Raw genomic sequence first — 18,944 nt, forward strand, 5'->3', positions numbered from 1 at the left:
CTACTTTTTAAATAAAAAGAATCGTAGCCTTTAACAAATCCAAAACGTTTACATTTTTGGCAATCGTTAACATCTTCCGTTTGTGCTTGGGCACGGCCCCTGAAGCAGTAGCAGATCGTTTTGGAGCCATAATGAAGGGCTACACAAAGATAAACACAAAAGAGCACAACTCTTTACACAGAGAAACACGTTGATGCTGAATGAGCGAGACGAGACTTCCTGGTTAACACTGCATTCAGCAGGCAGGACCTTAACTGCGTGCTCTGATTGGTTAGCTTCTCAGTCAGGAGAACTTAACTGCGTGCTCTGATTGGTTAGCTTCTCAGTCATCCGCCAATAGCATCCCTCATATGAAATCAACTGGGTAAACCAACTGAGGAAGCATGTACAGGAAGTAAAAAGACACATTGTCCGTAGAACCAGCGAAGAAGCGAAAAATCCGCGTTATATATTTAGTTATCCTTTCATATAAAATCCGCGATAGAGTGAAGCCGTGAAAGTCGAAGCGCAATATAGCGAGGGATTACTGCAGTGTAATTTTAATTTTGCTAACAATTTGAATGTAGGCCCCTCTTGATCTTGAGGCCCTAGGCTGAAGCCTAGTTAGCCTATGGGAAAATCCGGCCCTGCCAAGACTAGAAGACCATCTACAAGCAGCTTGATGTTCCTGTGACAACGGTGTCAAATATTATTAAGAAGTTTAAGGTCTATGGGACTGTAGCCAACCTACCTGGACGCGGCCACAAGAGGAAATTCGACACCAGAATGCGCACAGGGATAGTGAGAATGGCACACAAAAAACCAAGAAGAACTTCCAAAGAGATTCAGACTGATCTCTAAGGTCAGGGTCCATCAGTGTTTGATCGCACCATCCATTGCTTTTTGAGTGACAGTGGGCTCAATGGAAGAAGACCCAGGAGGACTCCACATAAAAAAGCCAGACTGGAATTTGCTAAAATGCATATAGACAAGCCATAATGAGTTCTGGGAGAAGGTCCTTTGGACAGATGAAACAAAACTAGAGCTTTTTGACATGTCACAACCGCTCTGTGTCCACAGACAAAAAAAATGAAGCTTTCAAAGAATAAACCACCATAGCTACTGTGAGACATGGAGGAGGCTCGGTTATGCTTTGGAGCTGCTTTGCTGCATCTGGCATGGGGTGTATTGAGTTTGTGCAATGAAATCTCAAGACTATTAAAGTATTCTGGTGTGAAACATACTGGCCAGGGTCAGTCGCAGGTCATGGACTCTCCAACAGGATAAGGAGCCTAAAACACAGCCAAAAGCACCCAAGAATGGCTGGGAAACCAAACATTGGACTATTCAGTAGGGGCCTTCTGATTTGTTTCCCATCAAACTTGTATGGCAAGAACTGAAACATGTAGTCTGGAGAAGACCTCCTTCACACCTGACACAGCTGGAGCAGTTTGCTCAGGACAAGTGGGCCAGATGACCTGTGGACAGGTGCAGAAGTCCCATGGAGAGCTCCAGGACTCGCTTATATGCAGTGATTGCAAACTCTAAAGGCTGGGCAGCACAATATCAGGTTAAGGGTCCCATCATATGTGTCCATGCCATTTTCATTTATGTCATTATTTGAAATATTCTGTTGAATCAAACATTTAAAGCAAAGAGTAATTTTTTTGTTAAATACAGAATAAAAAAATGATGGATGCCAACTGCCTTTCAATTTCAAGAGACAATTGTGGGGCCTTCTTTTTTTCGTGGAGGGGTACCAACAAATTTGTCTCCCTCTGTATATGAAAATAAACTGAACTAAATAATTGAATTAAATAATGGTCAGAGTCTGGCATATTCAAAGTGTCCTATGCTCATAACTTTATAGCATTCATCAAAGAATATTAGTTCTGATTTCCTGATTATAAATTGAATTTCCTCCTGACTATGTTTTACGTCTCTCATTGTGGCACTATGATTTGATTCTCTCTGACTTCAGACCTATTTCACGACATTTATATTTTGACCCTGGTTACCTCCCTTAACACCATTGGTTTCATTTTGAAAGATTTTTGCCTTTCTGCCTACTTGCTTTTCTGGCGTATATTAAATGCTATATTTCTCTTGACTCTCGTCATCTCATATTTGCAGGCCACTATTCCTGGAGAAGGTTGTGATGATAGCAAAATCAAGAAGGTCAGCCCAGACTTCCCTGTACCTCAGCTATAAATTCTGGCTCTCAAACAAGGCGAGAGATGTAATACCTTCAAGAGTGTCCTGGGTAGGCACGGTGGGTCATGCATGATGAAGCTCTAATGGAAGCGACCATCCAGGAGGCATCCTTTTGACATCTTCACACCACCTCCATGGAGATTGGTATAAACAGCAGCCCACAATCGGTATAACATACATCATGTGACAGATGGCCAGCTGGGATGCATGGGGAAAGGCAGCTATGTTGGGACACTGCCTCCGCCAGGACGCTAGATGGTAGCTTCCCTGGACTGTAGCAGGGCACCATGGGACATGGAATTCGGTATCACAGCCCTGGTGCTGCCAGGCGACACTGTGGGAGGACATTGGGATACAGGGTTCTCGTCTAGCCTGGATGTACTAACAGGTCACGGGAACGGAAGCCCAGAAGTACTTCATGGGCTGATTAAGAACTTAAGTTCTCCATCTGGCCCGGAAGTGCCGGCAGGTCATGTGGATGAAAGAGCGGGTCAGACACTATATAAAGGACTGCCGAGAACCCAGCAGTGAGATTGAGTTGGGAGGAGGTGGACAATGCGTACTGGTGCGGAGGAGAAGAGAGAGAAGAATATTGTGTAGTGTGATTATTTGCTTGTTTATTGTGGCTGTTGTGCTTGGAGGGCACTGTATAAGAAGAAGAAAAGAAAAAAAATACTTCTCAGCGCTTTTACCCTGTGTCCTGCATGTCTGTCTGTTGGGTTTAAGGAGCAACAGTGACCCCTAGTGTCCACAGTCATTAATGCCCACAACTCCACATGTTATCCACAAAGTAACTCATGAAATGTCCTCTGAATTAGGTAACCCTCCCACAACTCTAACCTGAACCATAGTTTTCGTGACCGATCTTGGGGGCGTTATGTAATCTTGGGGTGTTATGTGACTGACCTGATAGACATTGTGAGCTACCATGACACTCTGTTGCCTGAACTGGCTCCTCTCAATCTAGGGAAGCGGCGACTCTACTCTAAGGTTCTCCTGAATCACTGAGTTTTTTACTCGGTCCACTAAGCCACCTGTGAAGACACCTCATTTCTGCCAGTTGCACACACAATCTCATTCTTTTGGTCATTAACCATGACTCACGGCCATAGGTGAGGATAGGGATTTCCTCAACAAAGAGAAAATGAAAAGATTGCACTTGTCATTGTCATCATTACACAGGATTGCAGCGTTTCTATTAGATTTACTGACTCTGGGTACTATTTGGAGACAATGAACTGCAGTGGTCTTTGAGCCACAAGGTTGTTGGTTCAGTACTTGCAGGGTTACAGTACATGTTTCTGATTCACTGTATGAGTCTGTGAACAAGAATACAGAGTTCATGGGATATATAATACAGCCAGTCAAATAAATAAATAAATGACAACATCAGGTGGAAGCAGTGAATTGTCACACCACAGTGGACAGAAAAGCCCCCCAGAGGTGCTTCATAGCACTCCATGGTGGAGTTATAATGCACAGCCCTGCTGGATACCATGGGGGCCGCCAGGAGTCGCTGCAGGATGGCCCAGGGATTTATATTTTCCAAAAATCCCGGAAGTATTTCCAAGTCACGGGAACGGAAGTAGTGATATACTTCCGGGCTGAATAAAAAGAGAAGTGCTGGATAATCACATGGACTGAGGGCTCAGAAGCACTTCTGGGTCGAGGACTATAAAGGACTGTGGGAGATCCCAGACAGATGAGCTGAGTTGGGAGGCAGGGTGGCTAAGCGTCTGGGAGTGGAGGATTGTGATTTGATTAAAGAGAATTGTATTGTTTACTGAGTATTGTGGAGTGGAAGGTGCTTTGTGGCCATTATTATTGTAATAGATAGATAGATAGATAGATAGATAGATAGATAGATAGATAGATAGATAGATAGATAGATAGATAGATAGATACTTTATTAATCCCAAGGGAAATTCACATAATCCAGCAGCAGTATACTGATACAAAGAAACAATATTAAATTAAATTGTAATAAAAATGAAAAAAATGAAAAAAAATAAAAAGTAAAAAAATAAAATAAAATTAATGTTGGCATTTACTCCACCGGGTGGAATTGAAGAGTCACATAGTGGGGGGGAGGAACGATCTCCTCAGTCTGTCAGTGGAGCAGGACGGTGACAAAAGTCTGTCACTGAAGCTACTCCTCTGTCTGGAGATGACACTGTTCAGTGGATGCAGTGGATTATTCATGATTGACAGGTTTTTGTTTAATGCCCGTCGCGCTGCCACAGATGTTAAACTGTCCAACTTTACTCCTACAATAGAGCCTGCCTTCTTAACAAGTTTGTCCAGGCGTGAGGCGTCTTTCATCTTTATGCTGCCTCCCCAGCACACCACCATGTAGAAGAGGGCACTCGCCACAACGTCTGGTAGAACATCTGCAGCATCTTATTGCAGATGTTGAAGGATGCCAACCTTCTCAGAAAGTATAGTCGGCTCTGTCATTTCTTACATAGAGCATCATTATTGGCAGTCCAGTCCAATTTGTCATCCAGCTGCACTCCCAGATATTTAAAGGTCTGCACCCTCTGCACACAGTCACCTCTGATGATCACAGGGTCCATGAGGGGCCTGGGCCTCCTAAAATCCACCACCAGCTCCTTGGTCTTGCTGGTGTTAAGGTGTAAGTGGTTTGAGTCGCACCATTTAACAAAGTCTTTGATTAGCTTCCTGTACTCCTCCTCCTGCCCACTCCTGATGCAGCCCACAATAGCAGTGTCATCAGCGAACTTTGCATGTGGCAGGACTCCGAGTCATATTGGAAGTCTGATGTATATAGATTGAACAGGACCGGAGAAAGTACAGTCCGCTGCGGCGCCCCTGTATTGCTGAACACAATGTCAGACCTGCAGTTCCCAATCCATGCCACCAGGTGTGAGTCAACTCCAATCTCAGTCAGCTTGTCTCTAAGGAGCAGAGGTTGGATGGTGTTGAAGGCGCTAGAGAAGTCCAAAAACATAATTCTTACAGCACCACTGTCTCTGTCCAGGTGGGAGAGGGATCGTGTAGCATATAGATGATGGCATCCTCCGCTCCCACCTTCTCCTGGTATGCGAACTGCAGAGGGTCGAGGGCGTGGCGGACCTGTGGCCTCAGGTGGTGAAGCAGCAGCCGCTCCATGGTCTTCATCAGATGTGACGCCAGAGCAACAGGCCGGAAGTCATTCAGCTCACTAGGACGTGATACCTTTGGGACAGGGGTGATACAAGATGTTTTCCAAAGCCTTGGGACTCTCCCCTGTTCCAGGCTCAGGTTGAAGATGCGCTGTAGAGGACTCCCCAGTTCCAACGCACAGGCCTTCAGCAGTCATGGCGATACACCATCTGGACCCGCTGCTTTGCTGGCACAAAGTCTTTTCAGCTCTCTGCTCACATGGGCTGCTGTAATTGTGGGTGGGGATGTCTCACCTATGCTGGTATCAGCAGAAGGATGGTTGGAGGATGCAGTACTCGAGGTGAGAGTGGGTTAGGTGATCAAACCTATTAAAGAAGTTGTTCATTTGGTTTGCTCTCTCCACGCCTGTCTCGATGGCGGCACCCGCTCGAGCTGCAGCCAGTGATAATCTTCATCCTTTCCCACACTTCCTTCATGCTGTTGTCCTGCAACTTCTGCTCCAGCTTTCTCCTGTACTGCTCTTTCCCCGCCCTGAGCTGGACTCGGAGTTCCTTCTGCACGCTTGAGCTCATGCTGATCACCACCTTTAAAAGCCCTTTTCTTCTGGTTCAAAAGGCCCTTGATGTCACTTGTAACCCATGGCTTGTTGTTAGCATAGCAGCGTACTGTTCTTACTGGAACTACAATGTCCATACAGAAGTTGATGTAATCAGTTGTGCATTCAACAGCCTCTTCAATGTTCTCACTATGTGACCCCAGCAATATATCCCAGTCTGTAGTTCCAAAGCAGTCTCTCAGAGCCTGCTCTGCCTCAGGGAACCACTTCCTGAATGAGCGTGTGGTTGTAGGTAGCGCCTTCACTCTTGGTTTGTATTGAGGCTGAAGCAGAACCAGGTTATGATCTGCTTTCCCAAGCACAGGCAGCGGGTGGCGCTGTATGTCTTTAACGCTTGCATACAGTAGGTCGATAGTCCTGTTTCCCGAGTGTTACAATCCACATACTGGGAGAAGGCAGGTAATGTTTTGTCCAGCACATGGTTAAAGTCTCCAGCGATTAGCACAAGTGCCTCAGGGTGCTGCGTTTGTAACTTAGCAACTGTGGAATGGATGACGTCACTCGCCATCTCCGTGTTCGCTTGAGGAGGGATGTAAATAAATAAATAATTATTGTACTTTTTATCTGGTGTCTGACGTGGTGTCTGAGGGTTCAAGGGAGTGAGAGCCACCCCAAACTGTCACAATAGATAGATAGATAGATAGATAGATAGATAGATAGATAGATAGATAGATATGAAAGGCACTATATAATAGATAGATAGATAGATAGATAGATAGATAGATAGATAGATAGATAGATAGATAGATAGATAGATAGATAGATAGATAGACACTTTGCCCTTTCCTGTCTCTGCTGCTCCACTCCATTCCACTCTCCAGATCACCAGGTCCTTTACCACACCAGTTGGTTTTTGCTCACTAGTTTGGTGTTTCAATGTCTACTCTCTAGTTTGGGTCTGATTAGCTAAATAAACAAATTCCCTGATTCCATCATTGGCGTATCCATGCTTTATTTCACACCCTGAGGGCTTCTCCAGTACTTGACCTCTTATTCCAGTAGGCCAGCAGATGTCTAAGTGAAATCTTTCCGTTTCTCCCTCATCTGCCCTCAGCCTAAATGTAATTAGACCGTCAGACTTTTCATTAGATCTTCTCTCTTCCTGAGCACTGAGTGCAGACATCATTTGATCTCCTGAAGTATGCTTTTAATTATTTTTGTTTAATTTTATAACATAGTACCTCTGAGTCACGTTATTCTTTATTAAACTGCTCATTGCTGAGGCAGACCAACACCAGATAAGAGTTCAGCAGATGTTTGACAAGCAGGTTCAAATCCTACCGCTGGCTCTCTGTGTGACCCCAGTAATCTCCAATACAGCATAGTAGTCATGTCTGAAAAGTGTGTGGAATGGGGCTGAACCTGAAATGTATTGTGTAGAATTACCTTTGACTTATAAGGCAAGAAGCATTGTGAACAGTAGGGGGCACTTTTGTACTTTTATATTTTTATTTATTCATTTAGGAGACGCTTTTACATAATGTGAGTTATAGATGGGGTCAACGTGATTAAGTTTGGGGTCTGTTTTAGAAGACAATGCTACAGAAAGTGATCAAAGCAAGTCATAGGTTCTCTAGACCTTAAATGTAAGAACTCATTAATCAAATTCAAGCATCAAGACCATCAACAATTAGAAATGAAAATCACAATTGTTTAACACATTGAGGGAGTCAGCGATCCAGATAAAGGAGGGAGACTTCTTCCACCTGGTATGTTCTAGAAAGGGTGACTTCCCGGGCTTATGTTTATTTTCCCATTTATGCCTTGTTTTTTATTTTTTTTTTTTTGTATTTTTTCGTACATTTATTGTAATTATATATGTTTTGTTACTGTTGCTCTCTTTCTTTACTGTTTAGTTTCTGTGAGTTTTCCCAGTTCATTGTGCTGTGTGGGTGGAGCCACCCTAATGTCACTGCTGAAGGCCCGCCCTCTGCCTTTATATTCTGAAGCTGAGCGTGGATTCTTCAGTGGTTCATTAAAGTTCTTAGCATGTGTATTAAAGAAAGAATTGATTTTCTGGTTTTTGGCTGTTGTTTCCGTTTAGTTTCAGACTTGGTTGCTATTGGTTGCCTTTTTAGCCAAACCCTTTTTGCTTCATTTTGTACTTTCCTGACATTTTTCTAGTTGCTTTGTTTATTCCAGTGTGGGCGGAATAAGGTATTACAGGTCCCAGAAGAAATATTGGGGCATCAAGCTGATCATCCCCATTTAATTTCAGTGCCAAAATGAAACAAATAGGGCTGCTATGCACCCCTCCTTTATAAATAACTGCTAACAAATTAATTCAAGTTCTTCTGGCAACAATGCTTAAGGAATACGGAACTACATCTGTTGGTTCACTTGAGTCAAATCTAACTATTTCTCTCTGACAGCGGTGGGCTTTAAAGACCAAAAGAATTGTAATTATTTGCCCTTGCCGGGGGTCTTATCGCCACTGCACAGGGAAAAGCAGAAGAGAAGGTTACCGCGAGTGCCCCCTCAATTGATCTAGAGTGGTTTTACCTGTTTTAGACGATCATGGAGGGTGATTCACCGACGCACATGCATGACAACAGATAAAGATTTTATTTTTGCCCTTCTCTCACCCAGCCTGAGGTTGTATCCATTCCTTTCCCTAAAAGAACATTTCTGGGTTTCTTTTTTGTAAATTTTGAGACATTTATGAAAACAAGCAATGCAAACCTAAACAAAGAGACGAGACTCTGGCCACCTGAGAATATAGCGAGAAAATGTCAGTTAAAGTGGGCCAGACATGACAGTGGGAAATGATCAAATGCCCAAGTGTATCCTTTTTGGGACATTCGTAGAAAGATCCAAGATGACCTGGATAGACAACTTGAGAAGCAACTGTGCTGTAGTTAATGTAAATGGTGATCAAAAGAAACAGGCGGCCAATAAATGACTCAAATACAGTGCCCTCCATAATGTGTGGGACAACGACACATTTCTCCTTGATTTACCCCTCTGCTCCATAGTTTAAAATTACAATTCAGACACCGTGATTGAAGTGCACATTGCAGACTTTTATTTAAGGGGATTTGCATACATTTCAGTCACATAACACTCTTGCTATGTGGTCCCCCATTTCAGGGCACCATAATGTTTGGGACACTTCAGTCTGTTAAAGCCGTTGTCATATTTAGGACTTTCCTTCACATGCAATGACTGCTTGAAGTCTGCCGATTCATAGAAATCAGTAGGAGCTGAGGGTCTTCTCTAGTGATGCTCTGCCAAGCATCTCATGCAGCCATCTTCAGCTCCTACTTCTTTCGGAGGTCTTGTCCCTTTCAGTTTTCTCTTCAGCATATGGAAGGCCTGCTCATTTGGACTGAAATCAGGTGACTGTCTTGGCCATTCAAGAATTTCCCATTTTTTTAGCTTTGATAAACTCCTGTGTTGCCTCAGCAGTCTGTTAAGCTCATAATCTTGCTGTTGGATGAAGTGTCGTCCAGTGAGTATGGAGGACTTTACTGGGACTTGAGCAGATCAGATGTTTCCACACACCTCAGAATTCATTGTGCGTCTGCTGTCAGCAGTTCTATCATCAATGAAGAGAAGCATGCCAGTCAAGACCTGTGGCAACCATACATGACCAAGACATAACACCCTCACCGCCATGTTTAACAGATGAGGTGGTCTGCTTTGGGCAGTTCCTTTTGGTCTCCACACTTCGCCATCACTCTGATGAGGTTCATCTTTGTCTTGTTTGTCCATAAGACCTTTTTCCCATCAATCAATCAATCATTCAACATTTATTTATATAGCACATATTCATACAAAAAAAATGTAGCTCAAAGTGCTTTACAAAATGAATAGAGAAATAGAAGACACAATAAAAGATAAACATAAGTCAACATTAATTAACATAGAATAAGAGTAAGGTCCGATGGCCAGGGTGGACAGAAAAACAAAAAACTCCAAAGGCTGGAGAAAAAATAAAATCTGTAGGGGTTCCAGACCAAGAGACCGCCCAGTCCCTCTGGGCAATCTACCTAACATAAATCATCTTTGTATTTTCATGGAAGGACCTGATGATGATGGTCACGTAGACTTCTGGCTTTCAGTCCATCAATGTTGGTGCATCATGATGCTTTGAGTAGGTGGTGGTGGCGCAGGCCGCCACCACAAAGAAACCGGAAAAAGAAACAGAAGAGAGAGTAGGGGTCAGTACGGATTTTAGAGCCACCATGAATAGTTATTATGAATAATTGAACATACAGAGTATCAGGATTATGTTAAAGTGAAGTTATAAAAGGCCATGTTAAAGTAATGTGTTTTCAGCAGTGTTTTAAAGTGCTCTACTGTATTTGCCTGGCGAATTCCTATTGGCAGGCTATTCCAGATTTTAGGTGCATAGCAGCAGAAGGCCGCCTCACCACTTCTTTTAAATTTAGCTTTTGGAATTATAAGGAGACACTCATTTGAAGATCTAAGGTTACGATTTGGAATATAACGTGTCAGGCATTCCGATATATAAGATGGAGCGAGATTATTTAAGGCTTTATAAACCATAAGCAGTATTTTAAAGTCAATCCTGAATGACACAGGCAACCAGTGTAGTGACATCAAAACTGGAGAAATGTGTTCGGATTTTCTTTTCCCAGTTAGGATTCTAGCAGCTCCATTCTGCACTCGTTGCAAATGATTTATGTCTTTTTTGGGTAGTCCTGAGAGGAGTGCGTTACAGTAATCTAGTCTACTGAAAACAAAAGCGTGAATTAATTTCTCAGCATCTTTCAATGATATAAGAGGTCTAACTTTAGCTATGTTTCTTAAATGAAAAAATGCTGTCCTAGTGGTCTGATGAATATGCGATTTAAAATTCAGATTACAGTCAACGGTTACCCCTAAATTTTTTACTTCCGTCTTAACTTTTAATCCTAGTGCATTAAGTTTATTTCTGATAACCTCGCTGAATCCATTATTGCCAATTACCAAAATTTCAGTTTTCTCTTTATTTAGTTTGAGAAAATTACTATTCATCCATTCAGAAATACCAGTAAGACATTGTGTTTGTGTATCGAAAGAGTCGGAGTCATCAGGTGCTATAGATAAGTAGGCTCTTTGAAGTCCTTTTCTCAAACTGTAATCTGACTCTCCTGTTTTTGTGGTTTATATCTTGCAGTGTGGCCTCTATATTTGTTTTCATGAAGTCTTTTGCTGATAGTCATCTCTGGCACGTCCACATCGGCCCCCTGAAGACCATTTCTGATCTGCCAGACAGGCGCTGGTGGCCTTTTTGTGACCATAGTGAGGATTCTTCTGTCATCAGCAGTGGAGGTCTTCCTTGGCCTACCAGTCCCTTTGAGATTACTGAGCCCACCAGTTTGTTCTTTCTTCTTCAGGATATCCCAGACAGTTGATTTTGGTCACCCTAAGGTTTTCACAATGTCTCCATTGGTTTTATTCTTGTTTTTCAGCCTCATAATGGCTTCTTTGACTTTCACTGGCACAGCTCTTGTCCTCTTGTTGAACAATGGCAACTACAGACTCCAAAGGGTAGAAGCAAGCTGAGGTATCTTATGCTTGTACTAAGGAAGCAATGAAACACACCTGAAGAATCACATACTGTACAAGAATCTGAACAGGTATATTTATCAGTTCAAAGACCGATGCATTCACTAATGCTGATTATCACGCTCTTGAATACTCTCCAGCTCAATAAGTCCATGGCCGCCACTTCTTCTGGGGATGTACATTTGGTCATAAGAGAACATATTAGTTTGTAGCTTTCTAGTCTTGTTGTCCATCTCCTGCATTTCCGGCTGTCTCCCATTGAGGATGCCATAACTGTACTATTTGTCTTCTTCTTCTTATTATTATTATTATTATTATTGTTATTGCAGTATAGTTTGAACTTTCGAGGCAAAACCCCATTTGTAGGCTAAAACAGGCCAGTAGCATCTGGGGTCAAGCTGCCCGAGAGGAGGCCAATATCGGGGCAGGCTAGGTTTATTGGTCTTTTTTGAGACCTCACACAATTTATTATTTTTTTTTTGTCATTTTGATATTTTTGATCATGCAGATCCCAACATCAACAACTAGGAGCTACACCTGAAGAGTCTGGAATAAAATTTAATAGAATATGGGGGTGGGATGTCCCACAGAGTGGCTTGATCAACTGAGTCAAATTGTTTATGAGAAGACTTTGCAGGATCCCCTCAAGTTTGCTGGATATCATGGCCGGCCTGTACACTGGTACTGGGAGTGCTGTGTAGAGTGGAGGCAGAACCTCTATGTTTTTCCCAGTTGATTCTGGGGTTCATCAGCGGTGTGTTCTGCTCCTACTCTGTTCAATGATTGTATGGACTTGGTGCTGGGCAGGGTTGTGGCGTCCAATGGCTGTGAGGCATCTGTTGGTGAAGAAAGATTCACTGATCTTGAATTTGCCAAGGATGCTGTGATCTTCACAGAGTCAATGAAGGGTCCGATCGGGGCTCTCGAGAGACTCAGTGAGGAGTTTGAGTGTCTGAGCTTGCGAGTGTCCTGGTAAACACCAAAGAGCCAGGCCTTTAATGACCTCTTGGGCACGGCCATCAGCAGTGTGTGTGTCTGCGGAGAGAGTACCGACCTCGTCGAGAGGTTTACTGACATTCCCGTCTCTGGTGATTCTCCTTATGAAGTCAGTAGATGGATTGGGAGAGCATTGGGGGTCATGAGGTCACTGGAAAGGGTTGCGTGGCGCTCCTAGTAACTTTGCAAAAGGACTAAGGTCCAAGTCTTTAGAGTCATGGTACTTCTTGTCTTGCAATATGTTTGCAAGACATGGACGCTATCCAGTGACCTAAGACAAAGACTGGACTCCTTTGGTACTGTGTCTCTTCGGAGAATCCTTGGATACCGCTGGTTTGACTTTGTGTTGCTCATGGAGTCCCAAATGAGACACATTACTTGCATTGTGAGGGAGCGTCAGTTACGGCACTACAGCCATGTGGTGTGATTCCCCAAGGGTGATCCGGCTCATTTTTGAGAACCTGAGAGGCTCGACCAGGCCTAGGGAATACCCACGTACCACCTGACTGTGGCAGATAGGCGGTCATTTCCAGAGGCCTCATGTCTGCCTGGGGGGGTTACCAACCAGGATCCTGAGCTGTTTCATCATGTGGTTGGTGCTGCAACACGCAGTACCAGTGCATGCTCCCTGACCTGACTTGACCTGATGGGGGTAGGAGTGGTAGTAACTGTTGAACAAGATTAAAAAAGTAAGGAAGCCAAAGTCTCACACATAATAGTTTAGGTTTATGGAACGCAACACCAAACATACTGGACGTTCCCAGTAAAGTTTTTTGATCTCTGATAGCCAGTGATGGCGTTGTTGCAATCTGGAGCATAAGCAAAAATCCAACTTGTGCCTTAAGCTTTCATTAATCCTTATCAAGGTGAAGCATTCATGGAAAAACCCACAGAGCAGGGACAGAGCAGAGCAGCAGCCTTCTATATTTCCCAATGGGAAAGAGCACCCTTCTCGGGTGAGAAGTTGATCCCACTTCATCTGTTCTCCTGCTAACCCTCTCACTTTAAAACTGGTTCCCCTGCTAACAGCCCTTCTGGAGCTCACTCTTCACATAGTCTTAAGGGTATGTTGTCTCCTGGTGGCACATATTGTCATTCTCTCATCATGTTCACTTGCACTGGCATCACCGATACATGTAAGTTCCTGCATACCACCAAATCCAGTCCTGACCGGGTCTACCAGCTACAGAAAAACCACAGACCTAATCTCAAAGGTACACAATAACATATTTTCACAAAGCAAGTACTGTCAATTGAAGTGACTTACTTGAAGATACACAGTGAGTCAGTAGAGGCAAATAAACCATATTGTTCTAATGTTTATTTAGTGTTTTTAGATTGAAATCCATCCCAAGGTACTCTTCAGGTACAGTACAATTGTTTCCTTCTTTCTAGTGCATGAACACAGCGAGATTAAGTTACTTGCACTACGTCACACGGTAAATCTGAAAAACAGAATTGGCTCAGACACAGGAGGAAGAGGGTGATGGTGTGAGGAACATTATCAGAATCAATAAGAGTGGTGTCCAGCAGGGGTCAGTGCTGGGGCAACTGCTATTTTTATATATATATATATATATATATATATATATATATATATATATATATATATATATATATATATATATATATATATATATATATAAATGATTTAGATAGGAATATAAGTAACAAGCTGGTTAAATTAACAGATGATGCCAAGATAGGTGGATTAGCAGATAATTTGGAATCTGTTATAGCATTACAGAAGGACTTGGACAGCAGACAGGCTTGGGCAGATTTGTAGCAGATGGAATTTAATGTCAGTAAATGTAAAGAATTACACATAGAAAGTAATAATGTGAGGTTTGAATACACAATGGGCAGTCGGAAAATTGAGATTCCACCTTATGAGAAGAACTTAGGAGTCTTGGTGGACTTGTCACTATCAACTGCCAGACAGTGTTTAGAAGCCATGAAGAAGGCAAACTGAATGTCAGGTTGTATAGCGCCTTGATGTGTGGAGTTCAAGTCAGAGGAGGTTCATCTGGAGTACTGGGTGCAGTTTTGGTCTTCAGTCTCTGCTAAAGAACATAGCAGCACTAGAGAAGGTCCAGAGAAGAGCGACTAGGCTGATTCCAGAGCTACAGAGGATGAATTAGGAGGAAAGATTAAGAGAGCTGGGCCTTTACAGTTTAAGAAAAAGAAGATAAAGAGGAGACCTGACTGAAGTGTTTAAAATTATGAAAGGAATCAGTCCAGGCCATCGAGACGGTGACTTTAAAGTGAGTTCATCAAGAACACGGGGACACAGTTGGAAACTTGTTAAGGGTGAATTTCACACAAACATTAGGAAGATTTTCTTTACGCAAAGAACGATAGACACTTGGAATAAGCAACCAAGTAGTGTGGTAGACAGTAAGAATTTAGGGACTTTCAAAACTCGACTTGATGTTTTTTTGGAAGAAATAAGTGGATAGGACCGGCGATCTTTGTTGGGCTGAATGGCCTGTTCTAATCTAAATTGTTCTAATGTTCTAATACAGTGATATTCATTGTCACCATCAGCCAACAGTACAGTGTCTGCAAAGGTCCTCACATCCTAGGAAGGCTTCACATTTTGCTGTATCTGTTAATTGTGACCACTTTGCATTGATCTGGCAATAACAGGCCTGTCTCTTTCCTCTCCATTCTATGTGCTGTTTCTTCTTTCCTTGCTTCTACGGAACACACTGATTGATCCTTATCAGTCAGGAATTAAATGGGAGCATTCAACCGAGACTGCTATATTGATGTTATCAACACATTACGGCTGACAAGAGCTAACAACATATCATCTGTCCTCACCTTCCTTCATCTTTGACAGAGTTGACTGTCAGCTTCTCTTTGTCACTCTCTCTGACCCTGACATCACCAAGACTGCCCCCCAATGGTTTGAGTCCAAATGCTAGAGTTGATGTGGGTCCTGGAGAGGGGTGAGAGCATCAGGTAAACACAGGGGTCCCCAAGGATCAGTGCTGAGCCCTCACCTCTTGTCTCTGTACAAGGCTCTATCATCCAGACCCTTGGATTCTCATATCAGTGATATGCTAATGATAAGCAGCTCTACCTGCCATTCCCCCCATAGGACCACAGACCACAGACTGTGGTCCCATAGGACCACAGACTCAGAATCATGGCTTACTGATATCTCAACCCAGATGAAGGAACACTACCTCTAGCTCACCCTGACCAGGATGGACCTCCTTAGTATCTCAGCTAGTCTGTCTATTCAACACCACATCTCTGGTCATTGTTACTAACACCTGCCAAGTCAATATGCCACCTTTGGGTGGTGATCGATGACCAGCTGGCCTTCACTGACCATGTTCATGCAGATTGAGGCTGTATAATATCCTTATGATCAGGCCATATCTGACAGAATATGCGACACAACTCCTGGTCAAGGCATCAATTCTGCCATGTCTGGACTACTCCAACGCTCTATGGGCTGGATTATTTGGAGTGACCCATTAGGGTGGCAAAAAATAATTCAAAACACCTTAAAATCATTTCCATATATTCACATTGTCACACATGCGTGCTTGGGATACAACAGTTCTGCTTCACAGGCTATGAGGTTGAAGGAATTGCCTGCAGGGCTTAGAGACAGGATTGTGATCTGAGGAAGGCAGAAATAAAATTCCTGTAGCATCGAAAGTTCCCAAAAGCACTGGGACCTCCAAAATTCATAAATACAGGGGGTCCTCGGGTTACAACGTCTTGACATACAACGTTTAAAGTTTGCAACGCTCACTCCCATAAAAGCTTAAAAAAATTGAGACGTGAGAAGGAATAAAGGTAAGGATTTTTTTTTTTACACTCATTTTTTCGGTCCCTACAGTACAGTATATTTATGTCCTTTTTCTGTGGCTTAGTTGTGTTTTTATGTTCTAGATTATGATTTTGCAAATGTGTTACGATTGGTAAGTGACTTAGAATAGGGTGTGTTTCGACTTACACCAAAATTCGGGTTACATCACTGTTGTAGGAACGGAACTGTGTCCTAACCCGAAGACCCCCTGTAGATGAAATTTGGCAAAAGCCTTGACTCTTTCAAGTGCCGAACACTCGGGCAAATTGAACAATTGTGGGAGAAAAGCTATGATAAAAGAATGTGATGTTCACTCCGTTACTTCGACACTCCACTGATCTGGGCCCTGTGAAGCTGCTACTCAGTAAAGGACACATGCACGTCTGCCTGGATTTTGCAAAAAGGCAACAAAAGTACTTTCAGACCATGAGAAGGAATAAAACCAAGATTAGCGTCTTGTCTAGAGGAAACCGCCTGTGCAATGGTGAAGCATGGCTGTGGCAGCATCCTACTGTGTGGTTGGAGACTGGGGGACTACAGTTGTGGCCAAAGGTTTTGAGAATGACACAAATATTAATTTTCACAAAGTTTGCCTCCCCGGTTTTTATGATGGCAATTTGCATCAGCTCCACAATGTTATTAAGAGAGATCAGGCGAACTGCAATTAATGCAAAATCCCTCTTTGCCATGAAAATGAACTTCATCCCAAAAAACCCATTTCAGCCCTGCCATAAAAGGACTTGCTGACAGCATCTCAGTGATCCTCTCGTTAACATGGGTGAGAGTGTCGACGAGGACAAGGCTGGAGATCACTCTGTCACGCTGATTGAGTTCAAAGAGAACGGTTCAATTGATGTGAAGAAGGCTTCAGGGCACCCAAGAAAGTCCAGCAAGCCCCAGGACAGTCTTCTAAAGTTGATTCATGGCTCAGATCGGGGCACCACCAGTGCAGAGCTTGCTCATGATGGCAGCAGGCAGGTGTAAGTGAGATGAATACTTTTGGATGTCAAGAAGGGCAGCAAAGAAGCCAAGAAAAACATCAGGGACAGACGGATATTCTGCAAAAGGTACAGGGATTGGACAGCTGAGGACTGATCTCTCTGATGAATCCCCTTACTGAGTGTTTGAGAAGAAATCCTGAGTCATGCCAATGGTATAGCATCCTGAGACCATTCCTGTGTCAGGTTGCTTCTCGGCCAAGGGAGTGCAAGACTCACTCACAATTTGGCCTAAGAACACAGCCATGAATAAGAAGCAGCTTCTCCCAACCATCCAAGAACAGTTTGGTGACCAACAATGCCTTTTCCAGCATGATGGAGCACCAGGCTATAAGGAAAAAGTGACAACTAAGTGACTCGGGGAACAAAACATCGAAATTTTGGGTCCATGACCAAGAAACTCCCCAGACCTTAACCCCATTGAGAAGTTGTGGTCAGTCCTCAAGAGGTGAGTTGGACAAGCAAAAACTCACCAATTCTGACAAACTCCAAGCATTAATTATGCAAGAATGGGCTGCCATCAGTCAGGATTGGGCCTAGAAGTTGATTGCCAGCCTGCCAGGGTGAATAGCAGAGGTCTGGAAAAAGAAAGAAGGGCCAAATCCACAAATATTGCCTCTTTGCATAGACTTCATGGAATTGTCAATAAAAGCCTTTGAAACTTATGTAATGATTGTAATTCTACTTCAGTATACCAAGAAATATCTGACAAAAAGTTCTAAAAACACTGAAGCAGCAAACTTTGTGAAAACTAATACTCGTGTCATTCTCCAAACTTTTGGCCACGACATGTCCTTAATGAAAACCTGACATGCTCCTGAGTGCTGTAGACCTCAGAGTGTTGACTTGTTTATATTTATTTTAATTAAATCGACCTATAATTACAAACAGAATAATTGTATGGTGTTTGAGCTTCAGGTGTGTATAGACATCGAGAGTAGTGCTGGGGGATTTGCTCACAACGCTTAACAGGAATGTCTGTTGGCAATAGAAACCTACCAACATGAGAAGTCAGACTGTCATCCCTCCCATTGTCTTGACTCTAATGGGAAGGTTTGCATGTACGGACTTGCAATGTATTGTGTGACTCGCCTCACATTCAAATGTTTGTTACTTCAAAAAATTTCCTTACCACACTCAACATCATTTTAATTTGTGTGGTGTGTGTATGCTGTGACTGGATTTATGGTGAGTGACAAGGTGGCGTCATGGTTAATGCTGCTGCAGTTGTGTTTCAGATAGCGATTCCCCTTTAGCTGAGTTTCAAATTCGTGTTTTTGGTCTGCTTTGTTCATTCGGGATTCTTTTATTTACACGAACGTTACATTTGTCGATTATTCTTTTGGTTTTGATTGTGTCTGGGTTGTGTTCCATGGGTTTTGTGAGTGGTCCTCCAAGAGGTGGTGCCACCTGCCAATCACCCCCTGATCCTGCCCTCTGCACTATACATCCAGAGGGTCTCCCACAGCTCCTGGTGGTTCATTCTGAATGCGTTTATAGGTGGTGAGAGTTATAGCGATGTTTTATGGGCCTTCTGTTTTTTGTGATCTTCTGGATTTTTTGAACTACCTTTCTATATTTCAACTATTCTTGGTATATCTTTTTGGGACTTGTATGTTTGGATTGTTTCAAAAGTCTTTTGTACTCTACGGATCTTCACTCTGTG

Source organism: Polypterus senegalus, chromosome 11 (genome assembly GCF_016835505.1).
Source record: "Polypterus senegalus isolate Bchr_013 chromosome 11, ASM1683550v1, whole genome shotgun sequence".
NCBI classification, from domain to species: Eukaryota; Metazoa; Chordata; class Cladistia; order Polypteriformes; family Polypteridae; genus Polypterus; species Polypterus senegalus.